This window comes from Gossypium arboreum, chromosome 10, assembly GCF_025698485.1.
Source record: "Gossypium arboreum isolate Shixiya-1 chromosome 10, ASM2569848v2, whole genome shotgun sequence".
Taxonomy (NCBI): domain Eukaryota; kingdom Viridiplantae; phylum Streptophyta; class Magnoliopsida; order Malvales; family Malvaceae; genus Gossypium; species Gossypium arboreum.
This window is the reverse complement of record NC_069079.1, coordinates 50,403,404-50,421,593: the sequence shown is the minus strand read 5'-3', so window position 1 is coordinate 50,421,593 and position 18,190 is coordinate 50,403,404. Positions and strand designations below refer to the sequence as shown.

The window sequence follows — 18,190 nt, the reverse complement described above, 5'->3', positions numbered from 1 at the left end:
GACCCGGATCAATCAATGCAATAACAATAGTATCATAGAGAGAAAATGTACCAAGAATGACATCGGAGATGATGCATCTTCTGCACGTATAGCATAAGCTCTAGCAGTGCTCTAGCTTCGATCTTGCCGTTAAATCTTTCATCATAGTTTTACTACTAGTCCCACCTCCAGATTTCTCGGTGGTCTACCTCTACTAGCGGTGGTATTCATCTAGCACTCAAATCTTTCTTCTTTAACTTTCTCCGGACAATCTCTAATAAAATGCTCATGAGAACCACTTTTGAAACAAGCTCGCTCGGTCCCCAACACTCACCATAATGTTGCTCGCCACATTGTCGACACTCGGGCTTTCTAGGTCGCACATTACCCACACTTGCCACCAAGTAGCTTGAGCTTTAGACCCGAATATGCTCTACCACAATCTCTCGTGAATCCCCAATTGAAACTGTCATTCGAGGGTTTGTCTCTTTGGACCTCTTTGGTTGAGATTGAAATGGCTTGCTTATCTATCTTTTTCTGACATCTCGGGCCTCAATAGTAGCTTTTCTTCTTTCTTTGTTCAATTCTTCGGCTTTAAGAGCTCGATCAATCAATACTACAAATTCTTTCAACTCTAAAATTCCTACAAGCACTTTAATGTCCTCATTCAGCCCATCTTCAAATCTTCTACACATAATGGCCTCGGTGGACACACATTCTCGGGCATACTTGTTGAGTCTTACAAATTCGCGCTCATACTGCCATGAGACATTTTCCCCGCTTCAATTCAAGGAACTCCTTCCGCTTTTGATCAATAAATCACTGACTTATGTATTTCTTTCTAAATTCTTCTGGAAGAAATCCCAAGTAACTTTTTCTTTTGGCACCACTGCAACCAAAGTCTTCCACCGTGGTAAGCAGAATCTCTCAAAAGTGATACAAGACACTTTAAGCATTCCTCGGTGTACATGAGAGCTCATCAAATACACGGGTAGAATTTTCAAGCCGAATTCCTTTCTCAAGATCATCATCGACCTTTGCTCTAAACTCTTGACCCCTTGTTTTCGAATCTTGTCAACCGGAGGCTTGTTCATTCTTACCAAATCTACACCTTGAGCAGCTAAAGGAATCGTCTGAGGTATAGGAGGGGTGGAGGAGGTTGAGTATTTGGATTTGCTCGAATAAATTCAAGATACCAATTGTTCATCATTTGGAGAAAGGCATCCCGAGCCTCATCTCCTTGTCTCAATGTCTCAGGTCTACTTTCCACAAGTAGCGGTCCCTTGTGCGGAGCCGGCGCATTACTAGCAAAGATCATCACCGCAGTTCCTTCAGGATCCATTACTATATTAAAACAAAACACGCTTTAGAATAATCAGAGTCACCACACTATCACAATATTTTTATGGCATGTATAGCTAGACTTTTACACACACTTTATTAGTCCGAGAACCGACTAAACCATAGCTCGATACCACTAAATGTAACACCCTTACCCGCTACCATCGCTTAGGAACAGATACAAGGTATTACCGAACATAACACATACCATTAAACATAACCGAGATATAAATTTGTCATCCAATTTGATAGTGCATCGTATAATATATGTCTTGAACAATATTAGCCAACTTTAATGGCTTGTACAAAGTAGCTGGTCGAAAATCAGTAACTAATATTTTAAACCTAGACAAATATGACACGTAACAAAATAATTAAGCCTACTATACATGCCATAATTCAAAACGTTTAGTTCAAATACCCTAAAGTATGATAGTGCGGGTAGATCTTCACGATCCTTAACTCCTGAGCAAGCCGAAGGACACTATAAGACAAAAGAGAAAAACAAAGTAAGCTTATAGCTTAGTAAGTAAGTATGTAAATACTAATTAAAGAATCTAACATGTTTACACAACAATTTAAGTATATCTACTTTAACTTCACTATTCATTCCACTTTGATTAAGCTATCTCTGCTGCGTCATATTCACTAAATAAATCATAACTCGAGTTACAAAACTCGAAATTCAAATCCGTAAAATTTTCCTGAATCTAGACTCATAAAGCTTTTTACTAATTTTTTTCTATAATTTTTGGTTTAGCCGATTAGTACAGTTTATTAGTTAAAGTTTCCCCTGTTACACAGCTCGACTGATCTGACCTATGTTCACTACGAATTGAAATTCTCTCAGTACACAATTCAAACAACCCTGAAGTCTGTTTCATTTAAAACTAGTCTCAATAAGGAATTTAGGCATGTAAATTATATTTCTTAATTTTCTTTGTACAATTTTTTATGATTTTTCAAAGTTGGAACAGGGGATCACGTATTCATCCTGAGCAAGTCACATACAATTGTAAATATCTCAAAATATAGAATTCCTTTGCTTGCTCTGTTTCTTTTATATGAAAGTAGACTCATTAAACATTAATTTCAAATCTCATTCAACCTCTAATTATATTCCTCCTATTTTTGGTGATTTTTCAAAATCACGTCACTGCTACCATCTAAAAACAGTTTTAATGCTAATTTCACTCTTTCACACATTCTTTATGCTAACCTCATTTTATCTTATATATGTATATACCACAAATCATTTTCACCACATTTCATTCACCATAAGTGTAGGTCCAAACCACAATATCACCACAAAACCATCCCGTTGAACAATTCGGATCAATCCTCGATATTTAATGGTTTCAAAGACATAGCCCCACCATCGACTTCGTTTAGTTCGGCTCTCTTGTACACATGGTGAACACTTAGTACCACTCATGCGACCTAACCGATTTGTCTCGTAGCTTTCTTGTCTACATGGTGTCCTTCACTTGGAATCACGCATGCGACCAGCTACATTTATCTTTCACGTAGCTCTCTTGTCTACATGGGATACATCTCGTATCACACATGTGACCTAACTACTCTGTGGTGTCTCGTAGCTTTCTTGTACACATGATGTGCACTCAAAGATCATACATGTGACCTAGCTACGCCCTTTATTTCATTCGATCTCTCCAATGTTCAACCGGATCTCTCTCTATATTTATTTCCATTCTTCCAATAGTCGATTTATATTTTAACATCAGCTAGTATATTTATATAATAGGCTGAAATATAAGAATGTACATGAAATTATTGTAATATTTACATACAAACTTACCTTGGTGCAAAATGTGGAAATTTTGCAATTTAGTCCAAAACTTTTTCCTTCCCTGCTCGAGATCAATTCAGCGTCTTTCTTGATCTATAATAACACAGTTAGCTCATTTAAAACTCATACTATTTATTTCAATCCAAAATCACATCATGGAAAAATTACATTTTGCCCCTAACTTTTACAAAATTACAATTTTTCCCTAGTCTCGGAATTTAATTTCAGCCCTTATTCTTATATTTTATGATATGCTGAACATTTTCTCTTCTACAACAACATCAAATTCTCACTCTATCATATAGTTATGAACAATAGGTATTTTTACCGATTATGCCGTTTTACTCGTTTTCACTTAAAACCGAGTAGCACAAGTTATTTAACACAATTTAAAACCTCATATTCTATCATAAAACATCAAAATACATAAATTTCACCTATGGGTATTTTTCCAAATATGAACCCTAGGTTAAATTATTACTAGCATAAGCTTAATCGAGCTTCTAGGATTCCAAAAACGTAAAGAACATTAAAAACGGGGCTTAGAATCACTTACTATGGAGCTTGAAAATTGAAGAAACCCTAGCTATGGAGAGAGGGAGAATTCGGCAGCAACTAAGGAGGATGATGATCAATTTTGTGTTATTTTTCCCATTTTATTTCATTTAATATCCAAATGACCAAAATGCCCCTCCTTACTAAACTTTCAAAAATTCCTTCCGTGTCCTAATTTTGTCCATGAACTTAAAATTGGTCAAATTGCTATTTAAGACCTCCTAATTAATATTCCAAAACAATTTCATACTAAAACTTCGGGATGCAAATTTTGCAACTTATTCGATTTAGTCCCTACTTTCAATTTAAGCACTTTAGGCATAGAATTTCATCACGAAATTTTCACACAATCATGCAATCATATCATAAACCCCAAAATAATTATAAAACAATTATTTCTATCTCGGATTTGTGGTCACGAAACCACTATTCCGATTAGGCCCTAATTAGGGTTGTCACAATTCTCCCCCTTTTGAGATTTTCGTCCTCAAAATCTTACCATAAAGAGGTTTGGGTATTGTTTCCTCATAGTTTCCTCAAGTTCCCACGCAGCCTCTTCTATCCCATGTCTGTGCCACAATACTTTCACTAAAGCTATACTTTTATTTCTTAACTGTTTAACCTCTCGAGCCAAAATCTTTATTGGTTCCTCCTCATAGGTCATATCCGATCGAATCTCAATTTCTGTTGGGGAAATCACATTTGAAGGATCAGAACGAAAACGTCGCAACATTGATACATGAAACACGTTATGAATTCTTTCTAACTCTGCCGGTAAGGCCAACCGATATGCCACTGGTCCAATTCTCTCAGTAATCTTGTACGGCCCAATAAAACGCAGACTCAACTTGCCTTTTCGACTAAATCTCAGAATCTTTTTCCATGGTGAAACCTTCAAGAACACTTTATCACCCACCTGAAATTCAATCTCTTTTCTTTTTAAATCTGCATATGACTTTTCTGAAGCAGCTTTCAAGCAATCCCGAATTACTTTTATTTTCTTTTCGGTTTCTTTAACTAGATCAACTCCATGAATCTGGTTTCTCACTAAGCTCGGTCCAATATAAAGGAGTCCGACACTTACGACCATACAAGGCTTCGTATGGTGCCATTTGTATACTTGATTGATAACTGTTATTGTAGGCAAACTCAATCAAAGATAGATATTTCTCCCAACTACCTCCAAATTCTAAAACACAAGATCTCAAAGATATCTTCGAGTACCGGATTACTCTTTCCGCTTGACCATCTGTTTGTGGATGAAACGCGGTACTAAAGTTCAATTTTGTACCCAAAGCTTCTTGTAACTTTTTCCAAAATCTCGAGGTAAATCTTGGATCTCTATCTGATATTATAGACATAGGTACTCCGTGCAACTTCACAATTTCAGCAATATATAATTCGCTAATTTATCAAGTGAGTAATCAGACGTCTTGGTATAAAGTGGGCTGACTTTGTTAATCTATCAACCACTACCCAAACAAAGATTATTCTTTTAGGAGTTAAAGGCAAACCAGTTACAAAATCCATGGTAATCTTGTCCCATTTCCACTCGAGCACCATTACCGGTTGAAGTAATCTCAAGGCATTTGATGTTCAAACTTTTACTTGTTGATGATCAAACACTTGGTTACAAATTCGAAATGTCCTTTTCATACCGCCACCAATACTGACTTCTTTAAATCATTATACATTTTTGTGCTACCAGATGAATCGATAAAATGTACCATTGTGCGCCTCATGTAATATTTTTCGAATCAATTTATCGTTTTTCGCACACATATCCTGTCTCGAAACATCAAGCATCATTTGGTCCAATTCGAAAATCGAGTCGTAACTCGATTCGCATTGAGTTCTCTTGATCCGCAACTCACTATCATTCTTTTGAGCATCACAAATCAATCGGAGAAATAACGGTTTAGCTCTCATCTCCGCTAAGATTGACCCATCATCGACAATGCTAACCCCGTGTTCATGGCTCTCAAAGTAAAAAGAAATTTTCGCTCAAGGCGCCAAGAACTACATTTGCCTTTCCGGATGATAATCAATCACTAGATCATAATCCTTTAATAATTCAAGCCATCTTCATTGTCGCAGATTCAGATCCTTTTGATTCATCAAGTACTTCAAACTTTTGTGATCAAGAAAATTCGGCATTTTCACCGTACAAATAATGTCGCCAAATCTTCAAGGCAAAAACAACAATGCGGCCCAAATCATGTGTAGGATAGTTCTTCTCATGCGGTTTTAACTGTCTCAAGCATAAGCTACCACTTTACCCTCTTGCATCAACACACATCCAAGGCCCATCAATGATGCATCACTATAAATTACGAACTCCTTTCCGACTCGGCTGTACTAAAATTGGTGCTTCACCAATTGTGCTTTCAACTTTTCAAAACTTTGTTGACATTTATCATCCATTCAAACTTAACATTCTTTTGCAACAACTTAGTCATAGGAGAGGCAATCATCGAAAATCCTTCAACAAAACGTCTATAATACCGGCTAAGCCTAAAAAGCTTCTAACCTCGGATACATTCTTGGCGGTTTCCAATCAACGATCGCAGAAATCTTGCTTGGATCCACCCAATACCATCACCGAGACTATATGCCCCAAAATCCGACTTCACGAAGCCGTAACTCACTTTTACTAAACTTGGCAAACAGTTTCTTTTCTCTCAAGATCTCGCAATATAGTTCTCAAGTGTTCGCATGTTCGACTCATCTCGATAATAAATTAAAATGTCATCTATAAACACTACTACAAACTTATCCAAATATGGCCGGAAGATCCGATTCATAAAGTCCATAAATATAGCTGGAGCATTTGTTAAGCCAAAAGGCATCACAAGAAACTCGTAATGTCCATACCTTGTCCTAAAGGCGGTTTTCGGCACATCTGACTCCTTAACTCTCAGCTGGTAGTAACCAGACCTCAAATCAATCTTTGAAAACACTGTGGCCCCCTTTAACTGATCGAATAAATCATCAATCCTCAAGCAATGGGTACTTGTTCTTTATAGTCACCTTATTAAGTCGACGGTAATCAATGCAAAGTCTCATTGAACCATCCTTCTTCTTACTGAATAATACAGAGCACCCAGGGAGAGAAACTCGGTCTCACAAATCCCTTGTCCGTTAACTCCGTGAATCGAGCCTTCAATTCTTTTAATTCATCGGAGCCATTCTATATGGAGCAATCGAGATCGGTGCAAGATCCGGCAACAAATCAATGGAAAAATCTATCTCTCTGTTCGGAGGCAACCCCTGCAATTCCTCCGAAATACATCCGAAACTCACAGACTATCAGATCGATTCAAATTTCAGTTGAGGCAACTTAGTATTCATTACATAAGCGGATAAGCTTCACACCCTTTTCTCATGTATTTCGTGCGGACATATGCGAAATCACCATAGGCAATTTATTTGATTCATCTGTTTCAACCCACGTAATTTCTCCATTTTCACATTTCAACTCTAGTGTCTTTTGTTTACAATCTACCTTAGCATCATACAATGTTAACCGGTCCATTCCCAAGATAACGTCAAACTCACCGAATGGTAACAAGATCAAGTTGGCGGAAAACAGTGACCTTGAATCATTAATGGGCAATTCTTGCAAACCTTGTCAACTAGCACATATTGGCCTAAGGGGTTCGACACTTTAATCGTAAACTCAAGAAATTCAAGAGGCAACTTTTTATTAGATACTAAATTCATTCAAATATAGGAATGAGTGGACCCGGATCAATCAATGCAATAACAATAGTATCATAGAGAGAAAATGTTCCAAGAATGACATCGGAGATGATGCATCTTCTCTGCACGTATAGCATAAGCTCTAGCAGTGCTCTAGCTTCGATCTTGCCGTTAAATCTTTCATCACGCTTTTACTACTAGTCCCACCTCCAGATTTCTCGGTGGTCTACCTCTACTAGCGGTGGTATTCTCGTAGCACTCAAATCTTTCTTCTTTAACTTTCTCCGGACAATCTCTAATAAAATGCTCATGAGAACCGACGAAACAAGCTCGCTCGGTCCCCCAACACTCACCATAATGTTGCTCGCCACATTGTCGACACTCGGGCTTTCTAGGTCGCACATTACCCACACTTGCCACCAAGTAGCTTGAGCTTTAGACCCGAATATGCTCTACCACAATCTCTGTGTGAATCCCCAATTGAAACTGTCATTCGAGGGTTTGTCTCTTTGGACCTCTTTGGTTCAGATTGAAATGGCTTGCTTATCTCGCTTTTTTCTCGACATCTCGGGCCTCAATAGCAGCTTTTCTTCTTTCTTTGTTCAATTCTTGACTTTAAGAGCTCGATCAACCAATACTACAAATTCTTTCAACTCCAAAATTCCTACAAGCACTTTAATGTCCTCATTCAGCCCATCTTCAAATCTTCTACACATAATGGCCTCGGTGGACACACATTCTCGGGCATACTTGCTTTGAGTCTTACAAATTCGCGTTCATACTCGCTACGACATTTTCCCTGCTTCAATTCAAGGAACTCCTTCCGTTTTGATCAATAAATCAACGACTTATGTATTTCTTTCTAAATTCTTCTGGAAGAAATCCCAAGTAACTTTTTCTTTTGGCACCACTGCAACCAAAGTCTTCCACCGTGGTAAGTCGAATCTCTCAAAAGTGATACAAAGACACTTTAAGCATTCCTCGGGTGTACATGAGAGCTCATCAAATACACGGGTAGAATTTTCAAGCCGAATTCCGCTTTCTCGGGATCATCATCGACCTTTGCTCTAAACTCTTCGCCCCTTGTTTTGAATCTTGTCAACTGGAGGCTTGTTCATTCTTACCAAATCTACACCTTGAGCGCCTAAAGGAATCGTCGAGGTATAGGAGGGGTGGAGGAGGTTGAGCATTTGGATTTGCTCGAATAAATTCAGTATACCAATTGTTCATCATTTGGAGAAAGGCATCCCGAGCCTCATCTCCTTGTCTCAATGTCTCAGTGTCTACTTTCCACAGCACGGTCCCTTGTGCGGGAGCCACAGCATTACTAGCAAAGATCATCACCGTAGCAGTTCCTTGGGATCCATTACCATATTAAAACAAAACACAGTTTAGAATAATCGAGTCACCACACTATCACAATATTTTTATGGCATGTATAGCTAGACTTTTACACACACTTTATTAGTCCGAGAACCGACTAAACCATAGCTCGATACCACTAAATGTAACATCCCTTACCCGAATTCACATCATAGGAACAGGATACAAGGTATTACCAGAACATAACACATACCATTAAACATAACCGAGATATAAATATGTCATCCAATTTGATAGTGCATCGTATAATATATGTCTTGAACAATATTAGCCAACTTTAGTGGCTTGTACAAAGTAGCTGGTCGAAATCAGAACTAATATTTTAAACCTAGACAAATATGACACGTAACAAAATAATTAAGCCTACTATACATGCCATAATTCAAAACGTTTAGTTCAAATACCCTAAAGTATGATAGTGCGGGTAGATTTTCACGATCCTTAACTCCTGAGCAAGCCGAAGGACACTATAAGACAAAAGAGAGAAACAAAGTAAGCTTATAGCTTAGTAAGTAAGTATGTAAATACTAATTAAAGAATCTAACATGTTTACACAACCATTTAAGTATATCTACTTTAACTTCACTATTCATTCCACTTTGATTAAGCTATCTCTGCTGCGTCATATTAACTAAATAAATCATAACTCGAGTTACAAAACTCGAAATTCAAATATGTAAAATTTCCCTGAATCTAGACTCATAAAGCTTTTTACTAATTTTTTTCTATAATTTTTGGTTCAGCCAATTAGTACAGTTTATTAGTTAAAGTTTCCCCTGTTACACAGCTCGACTGATCTGACCTCTGTTAACTACGATTTGAATTTCTCTCAGTACACAATTCAAACAACCCTGAAGTCTATTTCATTTAAAACTAGTCTCAATAAGGAATTTAGGCATGTAAACTATATTTCTTGATTTGCTTTGTACAATTTTTTATGATTTTTCAAAGTTGGAACAGGGGATTATGTATTCATCCTGAGCAAGTCACATACAATTGTAAATATCTCAAAATATAGAATTCCTTTGCTTGCTCTGTTTCTTTTATATGAAAGTAGACTCATTAATCTTTAATTTCACATCTCATTCAACCTCTAATTATATTCCTCCTATTTTTGGTGATTTTTCAGAATCACGTCACTGCTACCATCTAAAAACAGTTTTAATGCTAATTTCACTCTTTCACACATTCTTTATGCTAACCTCATTTTATCTTATATATGTATATACCACAAATCATTTTCACCACATTTCATTCACCATAAGTGTAGGTCCAAACCACAATATCACCACAAAACCATCCCGTTGAACAATTCGGATCAATCCTCGATATTTAATGGTTTCAGCACACAGCCCCACCATCATACTTCGTTTAGTTCGGCTCTCTTGTACACATGGTGAACACTTAGTACCACTCATGCGACCTAACCGATTTGTCTCGTAGCTTTCTTGTCTACATGGTGTCCTTCACTTGGAATCACGCATGCGACCTAGCTACATTTATCTTTCACGTAGCTCTCTTGTCTACATGGGATACATCTCGTATCACACATGTGACCTAACTACTACAGGGTGTCTCGTAGCTTTCTTGTACACATGATGTGCACTCAGCATCATACATGTGACCTAGCTACGCTCCCTTTATTTCATTCGATCTCTTCGAATGTTCAACCGGGATCTCTCTCTCTATATTTATTTCCATTATTCCAATAGTCGATTTATATTTTAACATCAGCTAGTATATTTATATAATAGGATGAAATATAAGAATGTACATGAAATTATTGTAATATTTACATACAAACTTACCTTGGTGCAAAATGTGGAAATTTTGCAATTTAGTCCAAAACTTTTTCCTTCCCCCGTTCGAGATCAATTCTGCGTCTTTCTTGATCTATAATAACACATTTAGCTCATTTAATACTCATACTATTTATTTCAATCCAAAAATCACATCATGAAAAATTACATTTTGCCCCTAACTTTTACAAAATTACAATTTTGCCCCTAGTCTCGAGAATTTAATTTCAGCCCTTATTCTTATATTTTATGATATGCTGAACATTTTCTCTTCTACAACAACATCAAATTCTCACTCTATCATATAGTTATGAACAATAGGTATTTTTACCGATTATGCTGCTTTTACTCGTTTTCACTTAAAACCGAGTAGCACAAGTTATTTAACATAATTTAAAACCTCATATTCTATCATAAAACATCAAAATACATAAATTTCACCTATGGGTATTTTTCCAAATATGAACCCTAGGTTAAATTATTACTAGCATAAGCTTAATCGAGCTTCAGGATTCCAAAACGTAAAGAACATTAAAACGGGCTTAGAATCACTTACTATGGAGCTTGAAAATTGAAGAAACCCTAGCTATGGAGAGAGGGAGAATTCGCAGCAACTAAGGAGGATGATGATCAATTTTGTGTTATTTTTCCCATTTTATTTCATTTAATATCCAAATGACCAAAATGCCCTCCTTACTAAACTTTCAAAATTCCTTCCATGTCCTAATTTTGTCCATGAACTTAAAATTTGTCAAATTGCTATTTAAGACCTCCTAATTAATATTCCAAAACAATTTCATACTAAAAACTTCCGGGATGCAAATTTTGCAACTTATTCGATTTAGTCCCTACTTTCAATTTAAGCACTTTAGGCATAGAATTTCATCACGAAATTTTCACACAATCATGCAATCATATCATAAACCCCAAAATAATTATAAAACAATTATTTCTATCTCGGATTTGTGGTCACAAAACCACTATTCCGATTAGGCCCTAATTCGGGTTGTCACATTGCTATAGAAAGATGTGAAGTTTGAGTGGTCTAAGAAATGTCAACAGAGTTTTTATCAGTTGAAAACATTGCTAACTGAGGCATCAGTGTTGGTTCAACCTGAGTTGGGTAAAGAATTTGTGATTTATAGCGATGCGTCATTGAATGGTTTGGGTTGTGTTTTAATGTAAGAAGGAAAAGTGATAGCTTATGCCTCTAGTCAGTTGAAGCCGTATGAAAAGAATGATCCGACGCATGATTTAGAGTTGGCCGCTATTGTTTTCGCATTGAAAATTTGGCGTCATCATTTGTATGGTGAAAAATTCCACATCTTTACCGATCACAAAAGTTTAAAGTATATAATGACTCAGAAAGATTTAAATTTGTGACAACAGAGATGGATCGAGCTATTGAAAGATTATGAGTTAATAATTGATTATCATCCAGGGAAAACAAATATACTCGTAGATGCTTTGAGTAGAAAATCTCTGTTTGCTTTGAGAGTGTTGAATACAAGATTGACTTTGTCTAATGACGGTTTGATTCTAGCAAAGTTGAAAGCTAAACCAGTTTATCTTCAGCAAGTTTGTGAAGCTCAAAAGTGTGATACCAAGTTACAAGTTAAAAGAAGGCAATGTGAGTCGAATAGTGATTCAGACTATCAGACCGGAGTCGATGATTGTTTACTATTCTGAAATAGAATCTGTGTACCAAAGAATTTCGAACTCAGTCAAAAAACTTTGCACGAAGCACGTAGTGGTTGTCTATCTGTTCACCTGGGGAGTACCAAATTGTGCAATGATTTGAAATAATTGTATTGGTGGTCAGGCATGAAACAAGACATTTCAAAATTTATATTGAGATGTTTTGTGTGTCAGAAAGTTAAAGCCAAACACCAAGTGCCTTTGGGACAGCTACATCTAGTGATGATACTAGAGTGGAAATGAGATAGAGTTACGATGGATTTCGTATCGGGACTACCCCTGTCTCCAAAAGAGAAAGATGTTATTTGGGTTGTTGTTGATAGACTAACGAAATCAGTACGTTTCATTCTGGTATGTACTAATTATTCACTTGATAAATTGGCTGAGTTGTATATTTCTGAAATCATTAGATTGCACGGGGTGCCAATTTTGATTATTTCGGATAGAGATCCAAGATTTACATCATGATTTTGGAAGAAATTGCAAGAAGTTCTGGGTACGAGGTTGAATTTTGGTACAGCATTTCATCCGCAAACTGACAGTCAGTCTGAGAGAGTAATTTAGATTCTCGAAGATATACTTTGATGTTGTGTTTTAGAGTTTGGAGGCAACTAGGAGAAATATTTGTCATTGGTTGAATTCGCATATAACAACAGCTTTTAATCGAGTTTAAAGATGGCACTGTATGAATCTTTGTATGGTCGCAAATGCCGAACTTCATTGTACTGGACAAAGCTTAGTGAAAAAAAAAGATTCAGGGGGTTGATTTGATCTGAGACATTGAAGACAAAGTGAAAATAATTCGTGATAGTTTAAAAGCAGCTTCAAATCGACAGAAATCATACGCAGATTTAAATAAAAAAGATATTGAATTTTAGATCGGTGATAAAGTATTTCTGAAAGTTTCTCTGTGGAAGAAAATACTTCGATTTGGTCGCAAAAGGTAAATTGAGTCTGCGATTCATAGGACTGTATGAGACTATTGAAAGAATAGGGTCAGTGGCTTATTGACTAGCTTTATCGACTGAGTTAGAGAAAATTCACAATGTGTTTCATGTGCCGATGTTGTGTCGATAAAGACCGGATCCTTCACTTGTAATTTCTCTGACAGAGATTGAAATTCAAACCGACATGACGTACAACGAAGATCCGATCAAAATTCTAGCCCGAGAGATTAAAAAGTTGAGAAATAAACGCATAGCTTTAGTAAAAATAATTTGGAAATGACACGGTGTGGAAGAGGCTACGTGGGAGCCCGAGGAAGCTATGAGAAAACAGTACCCTAACCTTTTTACTGGTAAAATTTTCAGGGACGAAAATCCCTAATGGGAGAGAGTTGTAACAACCCATTTTTAATAAAATCAGAATAGTGGTTTTGGAACCACAAATCCGAGGTCAAAATATTTATTTTATTATTAGTTTAATGTTTACAACATGATTGAATGATGATGTGAAAGTTTCGTCTAGAAATTTTATCGTCTGACTAGTCAATTTGATAAAAAGGACTAAATCGCGTAAAGTGCAAAAATATTGTTGTATTAGTTAAAGGTATTCAATAGCTATAGAACGATAAAGTTAAAGTCTTTATGTTGTAATTATCCCATTAATAAAGGTAACGGACAAATATGGACATCATTAATGTGTTTTAATTAGTAAATAATTAAAAGAGGTAAAACAAAACCAAATTATTTCATTTATCATCTTTTAGCCAAAAGTTTGAAGAAGAAAAAACCATGGGAATAGCTTGAAACTTTCGGCCATTTTTCTAGCTTGAATGTAAGTCCATTTTTGTTCGGTTTTTAATGATTTCTATGTTTTTGAGATCGTTGCAACTAGGTCTAGCTAGCCTAGGGACTATTTTGCAAAACTGTTAAAGATTTTGAATGTTGTCATTAATGAATAAGCATGCATTTTGATGTTTGATGATAGATTATGAATGTTTGTTGTGAATTATACAAGTTTTATAAAGTGATTTTTAATGAAAATGCAAATTAAGGATTAAATTGTGAAATGTGGAAACTTTGAGGTTGAAATGTGAAATAAATGAAATGTAAGGGCTGCTAGGGGCATAATAATAATTTGGCTAGCATGGGTTGTGGTTAAATTACATGAATTTGTGTTTTTGTGAAATAAGGACTAAATTGTAAAAGTTGTGAAACATTATAGGCAATTTTGTAAAAGTACCTTAATGTGAATTTTGGACTAAACTGAATAGAGAGATGATTAAATAAGTTAATTTTTGATTACATATAAATCAAGAAAAGCAAAACTCAGATCTAGAGCGAGGGAAAAATAAAATTCTCGACTAATTAACCAGTTTAGCCGTTTTTATATTCAAGGTAAGCTTGTATGTAATAAGTTTCACTATAAATGTAATTTAAATGCTTTGATTTTGCAAAAAATGTGATTACGAGACTTCAAACATGTTCGATAATGAATCGACGATGATTCGGCATTAGAAATCCCGGTTGAACCTTAGGAATAGATTTGGATACTAGCGACATGTCATTAGGGGATTATTGTGATTATGTGATCTGGGTGCTGGTCCTGTACATCCTATCGGTGGTTGAGTATACCAGCATGTGTTGCGATTACTTGACAGCTTGAGTGAGTAGCACCGTGTAGCTACGTCTTGACCCGCAGCTTGTGTGAGCAAACACGTTGATAGCTCTAGTGTGAGCAGTATATGTGATATGAGATTGAGACATTTTTGGCTATATATGTGGCACTTCGAGTGCAAGTTTCCCATGTATCTGATAGTATTCCGAATGATTCAATGGGTAAATGAAAGACGTAGATGTGTATGAGATTGATACGAGATGGTATAGGTAGTACATGAACCGTATAAGCTTAGTCAAAGAAGTTGTGAAGTTCATATACATAAGACTTTGATTGAAAATGTGAAAGGTTTGATAGTTAAATGAATTACATGTTGATATGTTCAAATTGATGATTTGTATATTTAGGATAAGATTGATTTTATTTTATACGAGCTTACTAAGCTATAAAGCTTACTTCGTTTATTTTTTTCCATGGTTTATAGTGAATTTAAAGATAGCTCAGACTTGGGGATCGTCAGAGACTTCGTCACACTATCCAACTATCAATCTGGTACTTTTGAGTTTGTGTTTTGGTCATAAGGCATGTATAGGATTATGGTCATTGTGGTTATGTGATAATAATGATTTTAGCCATATAAATTGGCTTGTAAATGCTTATGTTTTGATTTGTATAATTTCCATATAAGTTGGCTTATTTTTGGTATGCTGGAATCATGTATACATACATGTGTATATGGCTTGTGTAATGTTTTGTATATTGGATATGTGATGCTTGTGGATAGTTAGTATTATGGATAGCAAATGGTTGAATTATGAATATTGGTATGCTGGTGAATGTAGGCATTAAAGCACATTTGAGTTTGGCATGAATTTGGATGACATATTCTGGTATTTATGTTTTTAGATTGGTTGATGTTGGAAACTGTATTAATTATGCTTGAGTGGAGTTGTTGTTAAATGCCTATTGTTGTTATGTTTTGGTGCCATTAAATTTGGTATAGGTGTGCATAAGAAGAGGTGGAAAAATGGCTTGGTAAATAGCCAATTTTTATCTATATGGGCAGAAACACGGGTAAGTGTCTGAGTCGTGTGTGATACACAGTTATGTACACGGCAGTGTGTCCCCTGGTGTTGAAATTAAAATCAAGTCAGTATGCTCCACACGGTCTCACACACAGGCATGTGACTTGGCCATGTGGCACAAGTTAGCATATCCTACAAGGTTGGCACAACCTAGCACACGGCCTGGCACACGGGCATGTATGGCTAGTTTTAGGGCACACAAGTGTGTGTGTTGGCCGTATGACCCAAGTCAAAGAGTTACACGGGGTCAGACACTAGCTGGGACACGACCAAGTGCTCCCATTTTGAATGTCCACACGGCCTGTAACATGGGCGTGTCTGTTGGCATTGTGAGACAGACGGTGTTTGAGAAAATTATTTAAGTGTTCAAAAAGTTTCCAAAGTTATTGATTTAGTCCCGAACCATTTCTAATATATGTTTAGGGCCTCGTAGGCTCGTATTAGGGACAAAATGATTGGTTGTAAATGAATTGTATTTGAATTTGTAACCCAAATCTTTAAGTGATTAAATTTGTGTGTTATGTCGCATATTGGCTTGTTTGCTTTAATGGTTAAGTGTCCTGAGAATTGTGGGAAGTCCTGGGTTCAAACCTGGGCTATAGTAAAATTTTTTGTTTTAATTGAATAAAACCTTTACTGCTAGATGATGGGTTCTTAAATAATTGCGAGGAAATCAAGTCATAAAAAGGCTGTTGGTCAGGGGATAGTGGCGTGTTACTGCTACTAGTAGGTATTGAGTTCGAGCCCTGTTGATCACAATGGGGTGTTTATTTTGTTGTTGTGCTGTGTGGGAAGTTGAGTAGTAGTAGAACTTTGAAGATAGTGTACAGTTGATGTGGTTGAGAGAGAGTGGAGTGTGTGGCCGAATGTTGGGGGGAGCTTGAAAGGGGTTTGAACTGGTCGATTGAGGAATTAGAGGAGAGATTTTGGGAGAAATTTAAGGAGTAGATCAAGGAGTGGGGGAGAGGTAGCGTTTGCCGAAAGTAGGACTCTCTTTGTGCCAAAATCGGTCATAGGCAATTTGTGCCAAAATTAGGTAGTTTTTGCTCTCTTTTTCAGTAAGTTATTCCTCTGTTGCTTCTTTTCTCTCTTTTGGTTGTGCTTGTTTGGTAGCCGAACATTTCCTTCACCATTTGGGTTTCTACATTTTGTGATCATGCTTTCTTTTGATCACTCTTTTATTAAATTGGCTTCTTTTCATACTCTACTTCTTTACCTTGCGTGTTCCCTCTTGTGAACTTTGGCCGAATTCCCTGCTTTAGTGTGGACGATTGGTTCCTTCCTCTTCATATTTTTTCTCTCTCTCAATCGTTTTCTCGTATCACCCTTCCTTCTAGATACTTAAGCCAATTACTTCATATCTCTTTCTCTCTATTGTGTTTTTATTTTTGGCAATTGTTAATCGACCAATTGGTGGGTGCACTTGGTTCTTCTCTATTCTTTTCTTCCTTTCGCTATCGAATAACTTGTTCTTCTAATGATTTCCTTGCTGTCGTTTATTGCTAGGGGTGTGGTGTTTTTAGCTTTGCTTCTAGGGTTACGTGTGACTGGTTGGGGGAAGACTGATTGTTTCCCTTCCCTTATGCTTGGTGTGCATTTCGGTAAGTGATTCTTCATTTGGATTCAATCTGATCGTAGGAATATATGTTAATCGCTGTCAGTTGGAATGCAGATTATCATCAAGGAGCAAGTGATTAGTCTCTTACAAAGGGTTAGGTGTGCAAACCCCAGTTGATTGAGTTAGGGAAGTGATATGATATCGCTTTGTTAAGTGTTATAGATTGGGTTTGCAAATCCTGTTGTTAAGGAGATTAATGGTGTTCTGTGTTTGAATGTAGGTTGGTGTACGCGGGAACTATTGACATACTTTCGTAAATAGGTGTGTAATCACACTACCTTAAACGTAGATTGGAAAAAGTCAAAAAAGTATGACCATTGACGTTACACGAGTGTACGCTCATCTGTGTGGTAGTTCGAACGTGTAAAACATGGTGCTTGATCGTAGAGGCCACCATGAGCGATCTCATGTGCTTAGGCCGCGTTGGGCCAAGTCAGGCCAAAATAGGCTGTGTAGGCCCCACGGGCTCGTAGGCGCCACACGGGTAAACCACATGAATGTGTAGAGATTAATGGGCCAGGCTGTGTAGATCGCACGACCAATGTCATTTGTGGGCTCATTGGGCCACATGGGTCTTATTATGGTCTTTGGGCCCATTTTCATTGATTTACTGTTAAGGTTGCACTGGTGACCCGAAATGATTCTGGACCTTCTGTTGGGT

The 18,190-nt window shown here is 36.8% G+C and overlaps 1 long non-coding RNA gene across 1 annotated transcript; it reads right to left on the bottom strand.

The window, feature by feature from the left end:
• Nucleotides 1-1,552: 1,552 nt before the first annotated feature.
• On the bottom strand, nt 1,553-3,171 carry LOC128281640 (uncharacterized). Its single transcript, XR_008271893.1, has 2 exons — nt 3,140-3,171; nt 1,553-1,804 (listed from the first exon to the last, which is right to left on the bottom strand). It is a non-coding gene; the product is annotated as an uncharacterized LOC128281640 (long non-coding RNA).
• Nucleotides 3,172-18,190: the final 15,019 nt, after the last annotated feature.